The sequence below is a fragment of the Lolium rigidum genome, chromosome 5, assembly GCF_022539505.1.
Source record: "Lolium rigidum isolate FL_2022 chromosome 5, APGP_CSIRO_Lrig_0.1, whole genome shotgun sequence".
In the NCBI taxonomy this organism is placed as follows: domain Eukaryota; kingdom Viridiplantae; phylum Streptophyta; class Magnoliopsida; order Poales; family Poaceae; genus Lolium; species Lolium rigidum.
Window position 1 is genome coordinate 134,156,047 of NC_061512.1, and position 12,909 is coordinate 134,168,955.

Here is a 12,909-nt window from a genome sequence, read left to right on the forward strand (position 1 = left end):
AGCCCACGGAATGGTGGGTTGATACAGGTGCTAATGTTCATGTGTGTGCTGACATCTCCATGTTTACCTCTTATCAGGCCCGAGGTTCCTCAGTAATGATGGGGAATGGGTTACATGCTACTGTTCGTGGTGTTGGCACGGTAGATCTGAAGTTTACTTCGGGGAAGATCGTGCAACGGAAGAACGTGTTGCATCTCCCTTCTATCAAGAAGAATCTCGTTAGTGGCTCCCGTCTTATGAAAAATGGGTTTAAGTTGATGTTTGAGTTCAATAAAGTTGTACTGTCTAAGTATGGAACTTTTATTGGAAAGAGCTATGAATGTGAGGGAATGTTTCGCTTCTCTCTAGAAGACTTCTGTGATAATGTTGTGAACCATGTAAGCACTAGTGTTAATGAAAATAATGTTTGGCATTCACGACTTTGTCATGTTAATTTCGGTTGTATGACGCGGCTTGCTGGTATGAGTTTAATTCTGAAATTCACCTTTGTCAAAGGCTCTAAGTGTCATGCTTGTGTGCAAGCAAAGCAGCCCCGCAAGCTTCACAAGCCTGCGAAGGAAAGAAACTTGGAACCACTAGAGCTCATACATTCAGATCTATGTGAAATGAATGGTGAGTTGACAAGAGATGGAAAAAAATATTTCATGACTTTGATTGATGATTCCACTAGGTATTGTTATGTGTATCTCCTGAAAACTAAAGATGAGGCTTTTGATATCTTTAAAATCTATAAGGTTGAAGTTGAGAATCAACTTGAAAGAAAGATAAAAAGGGTTCGGTCCGATCGTGGTGGAGAGTACTTTTCTAATGAGTTCAATTTATTCTATGCGGAACATGGTATAATCCATATGAGAGGACGCCTCCCAATTCCCCACAATCCAATGGGATTGCGGAAAGGAAAAACCGTACTCTAACAAATTTGGTTAACGCCATGTTAGATGTTTCAGGTTTATCCAAGGAATGGTGGGGGGAGGCTATATTGACTTCGTGTCATGTCCTAAACCGTGTTCCAACCAAGAATAAAGAGATTACCCCTTATGAGGAATGGGAAAACAAAAGATCATCACTCTCCTACCTACGAACTTAGGGCTGTTTGGCTAAAGTGAATTTGTCAATCACCAAGAAGCGAAAGCTTGGACCAAAAACTGTGTACTGTGTCTTTCTTGGCAATGGTGCCCATAGCATTGCTTATAGATTTCTTGTGGTGAAATATGGAGTGGACGACATGAGTGTTGGCACCATCTTTGAATCAAGAGATGCTACATTCTTTGAGGATATATTTCCTATGAGAGATATGCATGGCATGTCTAGTTGGGAATCTGATCCAATACATGAAACTCCTATGGAGTCTGATGAGGAATCTGATGATGAGAGTTCAGATTCTGATGAAGATGGCAATGAAGCTCCCACAAGGAGCAAGAGACAAAGGATTGCAAAGTATTTTGGTAATGATTTCATTGTGTATCTTGTGGATGATACTCCCACTACCATTTCAGAAGCTCTCGCATCTCCTGATGCAGAATACTGGAAGGAAGCGGTTCATAGCGAGATGGATTCCATCTTGGCTAATGGAACGTGGGAGTTAACTGAGCGTCCTTATGGGTGCAAACCTATAGGATGTAAATGGGTATTTAAGAAGAAGCTTCGAGCTGATGGCCGGTACTATAAAGAAGTACAAAGCTCGGCTTGTAGCCAAAGGCTATACCCAAAAGGAAGGCGAAGATTTCTTCGATACCTACTCACCTGTGGCGAGATTGACCACCATTCGAGTACTACTGTCATTAGCTGCCTCACACGGTCTTCTCGTTCATCAAATGTACGTTAAGACGGCTTTCTGATACGTCTCAAACGTATCTATAATTTCTTATGTTCCATGCTAGTTTTATGACAATACTCACATGTTTTATACACACTTTACATCATTTATACGCATTTTCCGGCACTAACCTATTAACGAGATGCCGAAGCGCCAGTTCCTGTTTTGTGCTGTTTTTGGTTTCAGAAATCCTACACATGAAATATTCTCGGAATTGGACGAAATTAACGCCCAGGGTCTTATTTTTCCACGGATCTTCCAGAAGACCGAAGGGGATATGAAGTGGGGCCACGAGGTGGCGACACCACAAGGTGGCGCGGCCAAGGAGGGGCCCGCGCCGCCCTATGGTGTGGGCCCCTCGAGCGCCCCCCGACTCCGCCCTTTCGCCTATAAAATCCCTCCGTCGCAAAAACCCTATTACCGAGAGCCACGATACGGAAAAAATTCCAGAGACGCCGCCGCCGCCAATCCCATCTCGGGGGATTCAGGAGATCGCCTCCGGCACCCTGCCGGAGAGGGGAATCATCACCGAAGGGCTCTACATCACCATGCCCGCCTCCGGACTGATGCGTGAGTAGTTCATCCTTGGACTATGAGTCCATAGCAGTAGCTAGATGGTTGTCTTCTCCTCATTGTGCTATCATGTTAGATCTTGTGAGCTGCCTATCATGATCAAGATCATCTATTTGTAATGCTACATGTTGTGTTTGTTGGGATTTGATGAATATTGAATACTATGTCAAGTTGATTATCAATCTATCATATATGTGTTGTTTATGTTCTTGCATGCTCTCCGTTGCTAGTAGTGGCTCTGGCCAAGTTGATACTTGTGACTCCAAGTGGGAGTATTTATGCTCGATAGTGGGTTCATGCCTCCATTGAATCTGGGACAGTGACAGAAAGTTCTAAGGTTGTGGATGTGCTGTTGCCACTAGGGATAAAACATCAATGCTTTGTCTAAGGATATTTGTGTTGATTACATTACGCACCATACTTAATGCAATTGTATGTTGTTTGCAACTTAATACTGGAAGGGGTGCGGATGCTAACCCGAAGGTGGACTTTTTAGGCATAGATGCATGCTGGTGTTATCACCCGATTTTGGCCAAATCAGGAGATAGGCCGTAAGTGAAGATGGGCTTTGAAGATTACACGTGGAGCATCTTTGAAGCGGCCTTGCGCTAGGAGTTTGGGCCAAATTGCCCATGTATCTGTAATATAGTAGATCGTATCGTGTTTAGAATTAACAGATAGAGTTTAGCCCGTGCACGTTTAGGTGCACGCCTCAATTAGAAAGTCCCTTGGACTATAAATATGTATCTAGGGTTATCGAGAAAGGAGGACAATCATCGTTCAAACAAACACAAATCAGGCGCATCGCCACCCCTTCCTTCGAGGGTTTCTCCCGGGTAAGCATCATGCTGCCTAGATCGCATCTCGCGATCTAGGCAGTATACGTTTATTCGTTTACCATGTGTTGCTCGTGCTGAAGCCTTGTTGATGGCGAGCAACATAGTTATCATAGATGTGTTAGGGTTAGCATGGTCTTACCTCGCTATACGCTATCGTTCATGCAGCCCTTAGACGTCTAGCCGTCCTTACGCCTTTCTTAGGTGTAAGGGCGGCACCCGCTTGATCATTATCTAGTAGATTTGATCTGTTATGATCGCTCCTTGTTCTTCAAGGATTAGTTTAATATCTGCATAGTTAGGCCTTGCAAACGGGTTGAAGGATCCGGTGGCGCGTAGGGTGCAGTCTACTGGCCCTAGATAGGATGTTCCGGGGATCAACTTCATGTTGGTTTTTAGGCCTTATCTAGGGTTGGTTTACTTGTACCGTGCGTAGCTGTTAGGCTCAATCACGAGCAGGATGTTCCGATTATGCGGTGAAAACCCCAGATCGTCGTAGGTCGTTTTAGCTATATTCCGATCAAGCAGGACCACCATGTGATCGTAGACCTCATACGAACCATGGGTGGATCGGCTCCTTGAGCCGATTCACGGGAAAGCCTGAGAGCTCTGATACGTCCAATTTGCATCACTATTTTATATCATAATTTGCTGTTATTCATTGATATATTTCATATTGGGACACAATACTTATGTTATTTCATCTATTTTGCATGTTTCATCATTATTGGAGGATCAAGCACCGGAGCCGGGATTCTGCTGGAAAAAGCACCGTCGAACGCAATATTTCGGAAGATCAACTCGGAAGGAAATTATACCAAAAATCCTATTTTTCAAGATGACGAAAGAAGCCGGAAGGAGGAGCCGGGAGGAGCCGGGGTGGGCCCACACCCTAGGGCGGCGCGGCCCAAGCCCCGGCCGCGCCGCCACGTGGTGTGGAGGGCCCACGACCCCTTTCGCCTCCTTTTCTTCGCGAAATCCTTCGTCCCGAAAACCTAAGCCGGAAGGGGTACCTCGCGAAGAGTTACGGCCGCCTCCGCGGGGCGGAGAACACCAGAGAGAAAAGAGCTCTCCGGCGGGCAGGAATCCGCCGGGGAAATTCCCTCCGGGAAGGGGAAATCGACGCCATCGTCACCGTCATCGAGCTGGACATCATCTCCATCACCATCATCATCATCTCCACCATCATCACCGCCGTCTCCTCCGCAGCACCTCGTCACCGCCGTAGCAATTTGGGTTTGATCTTGATTGTTTGATAGGGGAAACTCTCCCGGTATCTATTCATACTTGTTGTTGATGCTATTGAGTGAAACCATTGAACCAAGTTTATGTTCAGATTGTTATTCATCATCATATCACCTCTGATCATGTTCCATATGATGTCTCGTGAGTAGTTCGTTTAGTTCTTGAGGACATGGGTGAAGTCTAAATGTTAGTAGTGAACTATGGTTGAGTAATATTCAATGGTGTGATATTTAAGTTGTGGTGTTATTCTTCTAGTGGTGTCATGTGAACGTCGACTACATGACACTTCACCATTTATGGGCCTAGGGGAATGCATCTTGTATTCGTTTGCTAATTGCGGGGTTGCCGGAGTGACGAAACCTGAACCCCCGTTGGTATATCGATGCGGGAGGGATCGCGGGATCTAGAGTTTAAGGCTGTGGTTAGATTTATTCTTAATTACTTTCTTGTAGTTGCGGATGCTTGCAAGGGGTATAATCACAAGTATGTATTAGTCCTAGGAAGGGCGGTACATTAGCATAGGTTCACCCACACAACACTTATCACAACAATGAAGATTATTTAGCCGTATGTAGCGAAAGCACTAGACTAAAATCCCATGTGTCCTCGAGAACGTTTGGTCATTATAAGTAAACAAACCGGCTTGTCCTTTGTGCTAAAAAGGATTGGGCCACTCGCTGCAATTATTTCTCTTGCATTTTACTTACTCGTACTTTATTCAACTGTTACATCAAAACCCCCTGAATACTTGTCTGTGAGCATTTACAGTGAATCCTTCATCGAAACTGCTTGTCAACACCTTCTGCTCCTCGTTGGGATCGACATTCTTACTTATCGAAGATACTACGATACACCCCCTATACTTGTGGGTCATCAAGACTATTTTCCGGCGCCGTTGCCGGGGAGTGAAGCGCTATTGGTAAGTGGAATTGGTAAGGAAAACCTTCTTGTTGTGCTGATTTTATTTCGCCTGCTGCTATAAGTCATTATGGAGAGATCTTCTCTTCATTTTCTATTTGGGAAATCTACTACTACTGCAACGGTAGTAGATGAGGCGCCAGGTGAGGAAGTAATACCATATAAAATACCTATGAAAATTATTGAACGTGTTATGGATAACCGCTATGAAGGGGATGGAACTGTCCACCCCGGTGATCATTTACTGTTTTTGCATGAATTATGCGGGTTATTCAAATGTGCAGGTATTGCTATGGATGAAGTGAGGAAGAAATTATTCTCTTTATCGCTGTCCGGTAAGGCGGCGCATTGGTATAAATTACTTGGATAATGGGGATTCTCTTGAATGGAATGATATTGTGCCCCGGTTTTATTCTAAGTTCTATCCTCCAAGTGAAATTCATAAGGATCGGAATCGCATATATAATTTTTGGCCTCATGATGGAGAGAGTATTGCCCAAGCGTGGGGGAGATTGAAGTCTTTAATGCTCAAATGCCCCATTCATGAGCTTCCTGGTAATGTTATTATTGATAATTTCTATGCAAGACTTTCTTTTCAAGACAAGACCTTGCTGGATACTTCTTGTTCTGGATCATTTACACGCAATAAAGAAGAGTTTAAAAGGAACCTTCTTGATCGAATCCAAGAAAATACTCGAAGGATGGGAGAACGACAAGGATAGAGAATCAGGTATAATTTATGATTATAAATGCATTGAAGCTTTTATGGATACTGATTTATTTCGTAATATGAGTGCTACATATGGTCTTGATTCTCAAGTCGCTGTAAATCTTTATAAAGCTTTTGCCTCTCATTATGAATTGCCAAAGAAGAATTTTGATAAGTATCATGAACCGTATAAAGATAAAATTGATTCATCTATTAATAAATGTGCTGTAGTTGAAACTCGCTGAGCATGTTATTCCTGAAGTTTATATTGAAAAAACTCCTTTCCCTGCTAAAATGAAGGAGTACTCTGTTATAAATAGTGCGGTTCATAAAAGTGAAAAGAAACCTGTAGAACTCGAAGAACAAATAAAAGTTGAACTTGCTTGTTGCAATAGTTAAAGATCTTGTGACTGAAAATGTGGAGGATGGTCATATTATTTTCTGTGAAGATGCTTCTAATATTGTTTCACATCCTAATAAACCCAAACAAGCTAGTGTTCCTATGATGTCCGTTAAAATTGGTGATCATTGCTATTATGGATTATGTGATATTGGTGCAAGTGTTAGTGCTATTCCGTATGAGCTTTACACGGAGATTATGCACGAAATTGATTCTTGTGAACTTGAAGATATTGATGTGGTCATTCAGCTGGCTAATAGAGAAACTATTTCACCAATTGGTATTGTTCGAGATGTGGAAGTCTTATGCGGTAAGATTAAATATCCTGCTGACTTTTTGGTACTTGGTTACTGCTTGCTAGTGATTATTGTCCTATCATTTTTGGTAGACCTTTTCTAAATACTTGTGGAGCTATTATAGATTGCAAGAAAGAGAAAATTTTGACTAAATTTGCTGGTGAATCTTATGAGTTTAACTTCTCTAAATTTACTAAAACTCCTTATAAAGCTGATTTGCCTAGTAATGATTTTAAAATGGAGCAATGTGCATCTATTGTTCTTGTTCCTAACAATCCTTTGCAGCAACATTTGGAGGATAGCGAGAGTGAAATTTTTAGGAAAGAAAGTGATGAACTTGAGGAAATTTTTCTTCGCCAACCTATTCTCAAGCATGATTTACCAGTGGAAGATTTGGGTACAACACCGCCACCAAAGGAAGATCCTGTTTTTGATTTAAAGCCTTTACTCGATAATCTTAAATATGCTCATATTGATGATAAGAAAATATATCATGTTATTATTAGTTCTAAGCTTTCAGAGTTTGAAGAAGAAAGGTTATTGGGAATATTGAAGAAACACCGAGGAGCTATTGGCTACACTCTTGATGATTTGAAGGGGATTTCTCCATCTATTTGCCAACATGCTATTAATATGGAAGATGATGCAAAGCCTGTTGTTGAACCTCAGCGTCGTCTAATTCCGAAGATGAAGGAAGTGGTAAGGAATGAGGTATTACGACTTCTTGAAGCTGGTATTATATAGGGATTTCTATTTTCGTGCCCTCGGTTCCTTAGTTGTGCTCAGTTTTCCCCAGCCCCTTAGTTTTTCCTCAGTTTTACCCTAGCCTTTGTCTGAAGACCCGCAGAAGGAGCTCAGACGGAAGGAATCCGTTTATTTGGACGTTACGTGCCGACGTGTTGCGCCGCGTCGTCCGTGGGGCCGCGTCGTGTGGGGCCGCGTCGCGTGGGGCTGGTAGAAAGGGACCGCGTGGGACGGGACGAGAAGCGTTTGGTTGCACGTGAGCGGGAGCTGGGTTTTGTCTCTCTCGGCCGAAATTGGCATTTTTAAGAGCACCTTTTCCCCTCTTTCTCTCTCTGTCTTTTTCACCAAATTAGTATCAAATCTAGAGAAGCTTCTATTTACTGTCTTTCTTCAATATGGCAGCAAATCTAGTAGCAAATCTCTGGGGTTATTTATGCCTTTTGGCCCTCGTTTTTGCCCAATATGGCAGCAAATCTAGTAGCAAATCTAGAAGCTATTATATGATAAATTCACGACGAGCATAATCGAGAAAACTAAGTATAATACATAGGTAAACTGCATACGACTGACCAAAAGCAGCCAATAACATTGTTAATGTTCACGACAAACTAAGCTGCAAAAATATACAAGATCACGCACGCAATGTATGGACAACAAGAAGATTAGGATGAATGAATTTGTTCTTCATTCCTCCTCATATATTTCTCCGTCGCTCCATTCGTGCAATTCCCCAAGGAAATATTCATTGAACTCCTTCCGTCTGCGAGTGTGAGGCCAATACATCCTCCAAACGGTATGGCCTGTGTTCATTTCTCAAACCGTAGAATCCTATTCTATCCACACGTAATGGCCACTCATCCCGGGCATTTGTATCATGAGAGTACGCTCGATATAACCCAAATCCGTGTAGTAGATGTCTGCCGAGGTTGAAGTGTCGGGTACACTCCGGTGTCGACGGAGATACACCGGATATAATTCACGAAGAAGGCATTACGCCAATGTTAGTGACCGGATGGAGAGAGCGGCTCCGAGTGTCCACACGGTACACCAATGGTCTGCCCGCCAAAGCCGCGCGACCAACAACACAAGCAGCGAGCTCACCATCCGACTCCACAAGGTAGAACTTCGACGTCCAAGTTACGGAAATGAAATTAGTGTCTCCATCTTGACGGTGCTCGCGCGCTGCTTGCACAGCGTATATTGGTGCACACTATTCTTCCGATCTCAAAATTGTCGCGGCTACTGCATACGGTTCACCATTGAACGGGGTAATGGAACGGAAACCATGGTTCTTGATCGAAAATCTTCCTTCTCCCCAATCCCCATCTTCATTTATATCCTTAGTTGTAGTGCTCTCATCGACCCAACCAATTTCCGGCGGGTAATGTGTGGCAACGAAGACCATAGTCGGGGATTTGATAACGGCGACCGATTTCGGAAAAACGAGATGGCATCTGCGCCTCAAACATCGTGTTCGATTTCTTTGTGAGTGGGTTCAGCGGCCGTATCTTGTGCGGTGGGTTCTTACGGGCAAGCACGATGACGCCACGGGAAAAGCCGAGGAAGTAGAATCTAAAATATATTGAAAAGATAACATTCGGCACTAAGATTGAAAATAAGATCTATGGTGACGCCACGGGAAAAGCCGAGGAATTTGAACCTTGCACGAGCTGCGAGATAGATCTATGGTGACGTAGCGGGATGTGCCGAGATGGAGGAAGGTGAACTCAGCGGCGCGTGGAAGGGCGTGGTGTAGCATGATCCATTCGTGCGGGTGCACGTCGGGATCGAGGTAAACCTGAGCGCCAATTTCTACGAGACTTGCCTCATAGCGAGTAGCTGTCCACGTACTCCTCTTTGGCCAATAAGCATTCGCCGATCTTGTGAAGTGGTCCGTCGGCGGTGAGACCGGCCCGGTTCACGGAGGCGCCGCGCTTGGATGCGCCGCCCTCGGATGCGCCGCCCTCGGAGGCGACGGGCTCGGCGGCGACGGGCTCGGCGGCGACGGGCTCGGCGGCGACGGGCTCGGAGGCGACGGGCTCGGAGGCGACGGGCTCGGGGCGATGGCCGCCGGCGCATTCTTCTTCTCCATCGCCGGCGAGGGAGGGCTCGTACGGCGGTTGGGGTTTTTGGAGAAGTTGATGGGACGTGAGAGGGGTGGTTTCGTGCGTGAGCGATAATGAGACGTGCTGTGTGCGAGAGGGAGGGAGAGAGGGGCTTACGCGTCCTAAATGCGACCCGAGTCAACAATGGCACGTCTTCCACGTGCGCACCGCGACACGCGTCAACAATGGCACTTCTTCCACTTACGCACCGCAACACGCGTCCTCGAGTCTAACCACTGGAAATTTAGATATACTCATGTATACCCTCGAGTCATATACTAGCATTTTTTGTATGCTCGAGTTTTCACCTTGAGTGCTAATGCTGGCTAGTGCAATATACTCGGTTTTACCCTCAAGTGGCTGGTCAACGAGAGAGTCAACAAATGGGATTAACTAGTTAAATGAGTTATTTAATGTGCAAAAAATTCCGAAAAGGAGTGGCACTTACTCATGGAGTCTTTACCACAAATTTCCACTTCTCAAATCATAGATAAATCGTAGATAAATCAAGTTTCACCACAAATTGCCACTTCTCAAATCACCTAGTAGCTATGAAGGTGCATGGTTTTCCATAATAAGCCCTACCCAAAACAGCTTTCCCCAAAACATACTTTGTCTGAATGAGACCATAATTTTCACACTCATGTAGATTTGTATTGCAAATAGTTTGAGGTAGGCCAAGATGGGTTTCATTGTACAAAACACGCATTTTCCATTTTTTAAATCTCATATTTGAATCCCTTAGTACTGTTTACTACTCACTTGCCCTTGGTTTCTTGATACTACTCGGTTTTGCCCTCTCCCTTCACAAACTCTCACGGACGCCCAACATTGCCCTGATTGGTCTAGCCCATGTCACGCGGATCGTGCCCGACGACCAGTTGATCGTATGATCTAACGGGCGGGATAACCCCTATCTCTCTCTGCGGTCGGGGCCACCACCCTCTCTCTCTCTCTGTCGTCGGTTAGCTTCACGCAAAGTTTGGTTTTCGCATTATTTTTCACGAGCTAAATTATAAACTCTTTTTAGGCATTACTTTTCACGCAAAAAATGATAAACCATCACCGATTTGTTGTAGCCATTACTTTTCACGCACAAAAATGATACACCATCACCCATTTCGTGTAGCCATTACTTTTCACGCAAAAAATGATAAACCATCACCGATTTTGTTGTAGCCATTACTTTTCACGCACAAAAATGATAAACCATCACCGATTTGTTGTAGCCATTACTTTTCACGCACAAAAATGATACACCATCACCCATTTCGTGTAGCCATTACTTTTCACGCAAAAAATGATACACCATCACCCATTTCTTGTACCCATTACTTTTCACGCAAAAAACGATAAACCATCACCGATTTCTTGTAGCCATTACTTTTCACGCACAAAAATGATACACCATCACCCATTTCGTGTACCCATTACTTTTCACGCAAAATGATAAACCATCACCGATTTTGTTGTAGCCATTACTTTTCACGCACAAAAATGATAAACCATCACCGATTTGTTGTAGCCATTACTTTTCACGCACAAAAATGATACACCATCACCCATTTCGTGTAGCCATTACTTTTCACGCAAAAAATGATACACCATCACCCATTTCTTGTACCCATTACTTTTCACGCAAAAAACGATAAACCATCACCGATTTCTTGTAGCCATTACTTTCCTTTTAGGCATTACTTTTCACGGTAAAATGATAAACTATACCCCCACAACGGTCGTCTCCTCCTTAATTTATTGTGTATAAACCCCCACAACGGTCATCTCCTCCTTATTTTATTGTGTAAACCCTACAACGGTCATCTCTCCCTTATAAACACCCACACGGCCATCCCTTGTGTCAATAGGTTCTGCCTCTCTCTTCTTTTCGTTCACATACACTTTATCCATTGCCATGGCTTCCACGTCTCGGAAGCGGACCGGAAGGGGAAGGGGAAGGGGAAGGGGAAGGGAAGTGGATCATCATCATTGCCACCACCACCGTCAACACTGCCATTGATCATAGAGGAGTTCTTCATCGTCGTCTATGAAGACCCTTTGGTCAAGAAGGTACGTACGCGTTCCCACATATATGATGCATGTGATTAATTATGGGCATGTTCTAAAAAACCTTTAATTTCAAGGGTTCCCTAATTTCAAACGATCGGCGCTCGATCTCTTTGCGGGAACTCCCAAAAAATTTGCGGACTATCTTGACGGCAAGGAGCCAGCTAAGGTGTATCTGCGAGCGGCTGACTGCGGTCCTCGTCTACTGGACCGTGGAGGTCCTATTTGACGGACAAGGCCGGATGTACCTCGACAAGGGCTGGGAGAAATTCGCCATCGCGCACGGTGTGGATTTCGGCTGGTTCGTACACTTCAAATATGAAGGCGATGATGTGCTCACGGTGAAGGTGTTCGACGGAACAATGTGCGGGAGGTACTACTACTCGGACGACGAAGATGCGACGATGAAAGCGACGACGACGTGAAGCCATGCATCCATCCCCTTTAGATAATTAAGGGGATTATGACCAAGAATATATATGTAGCTTCATATGCATCGATTTAGAGATCTAGCTATTTTCTATATATTATGCATGTAAAAAATAACATCCCATTTCCACTATTATTCGAGCACCACATCCTCCAAACGATGCCGATGCCGATGCCGATATCGGCATGGTCGGAACGGCTATGCTCGCCACCACTGCTAGGTCAACGTCGGGATGCACAATGTTTAGCATAAGAGTCACTTTAGATTAAGCTGCGAAAATAGTCACGTGCCATGGGTGAGGCGGCCCCTACGGAGCGGCTCTATATTATATTCTCTAAATAAAATAGACGACCACAACGGTCATTGGCTGCGGAGGCCCCACGGAGCGGCAATATATAATTTTCTATAAATAAATAGACGACCCACTTGGTCATTGGCTGCGGCAGCCCATAGAGCGGCCCCATTTGTCATTGGCGGCACCGCGTATACAATCGGGAAATAAAACGGCCCACGCGTCGGCGGTAGATGGATCCACCCGTCGGCACGAGACGGTCGGCGAGGAGCCGACCTCACGGTAACGGTAAGGCCTCGACTCGACGGCAACCCGCGTCTTCGAGGGGTTTCAAACTAGAGGGAGGGGAAAACTGAGGAAAAACTAAGGGGCTGGGGAAAACTGAGTACAACTAACGAAGCGGGGGCACGAAAATAGAAATCCCTATTATATATCCTATTGCTGATAGTAGATGGGTTAGTCCTGTGCATTGTGTTCCCAA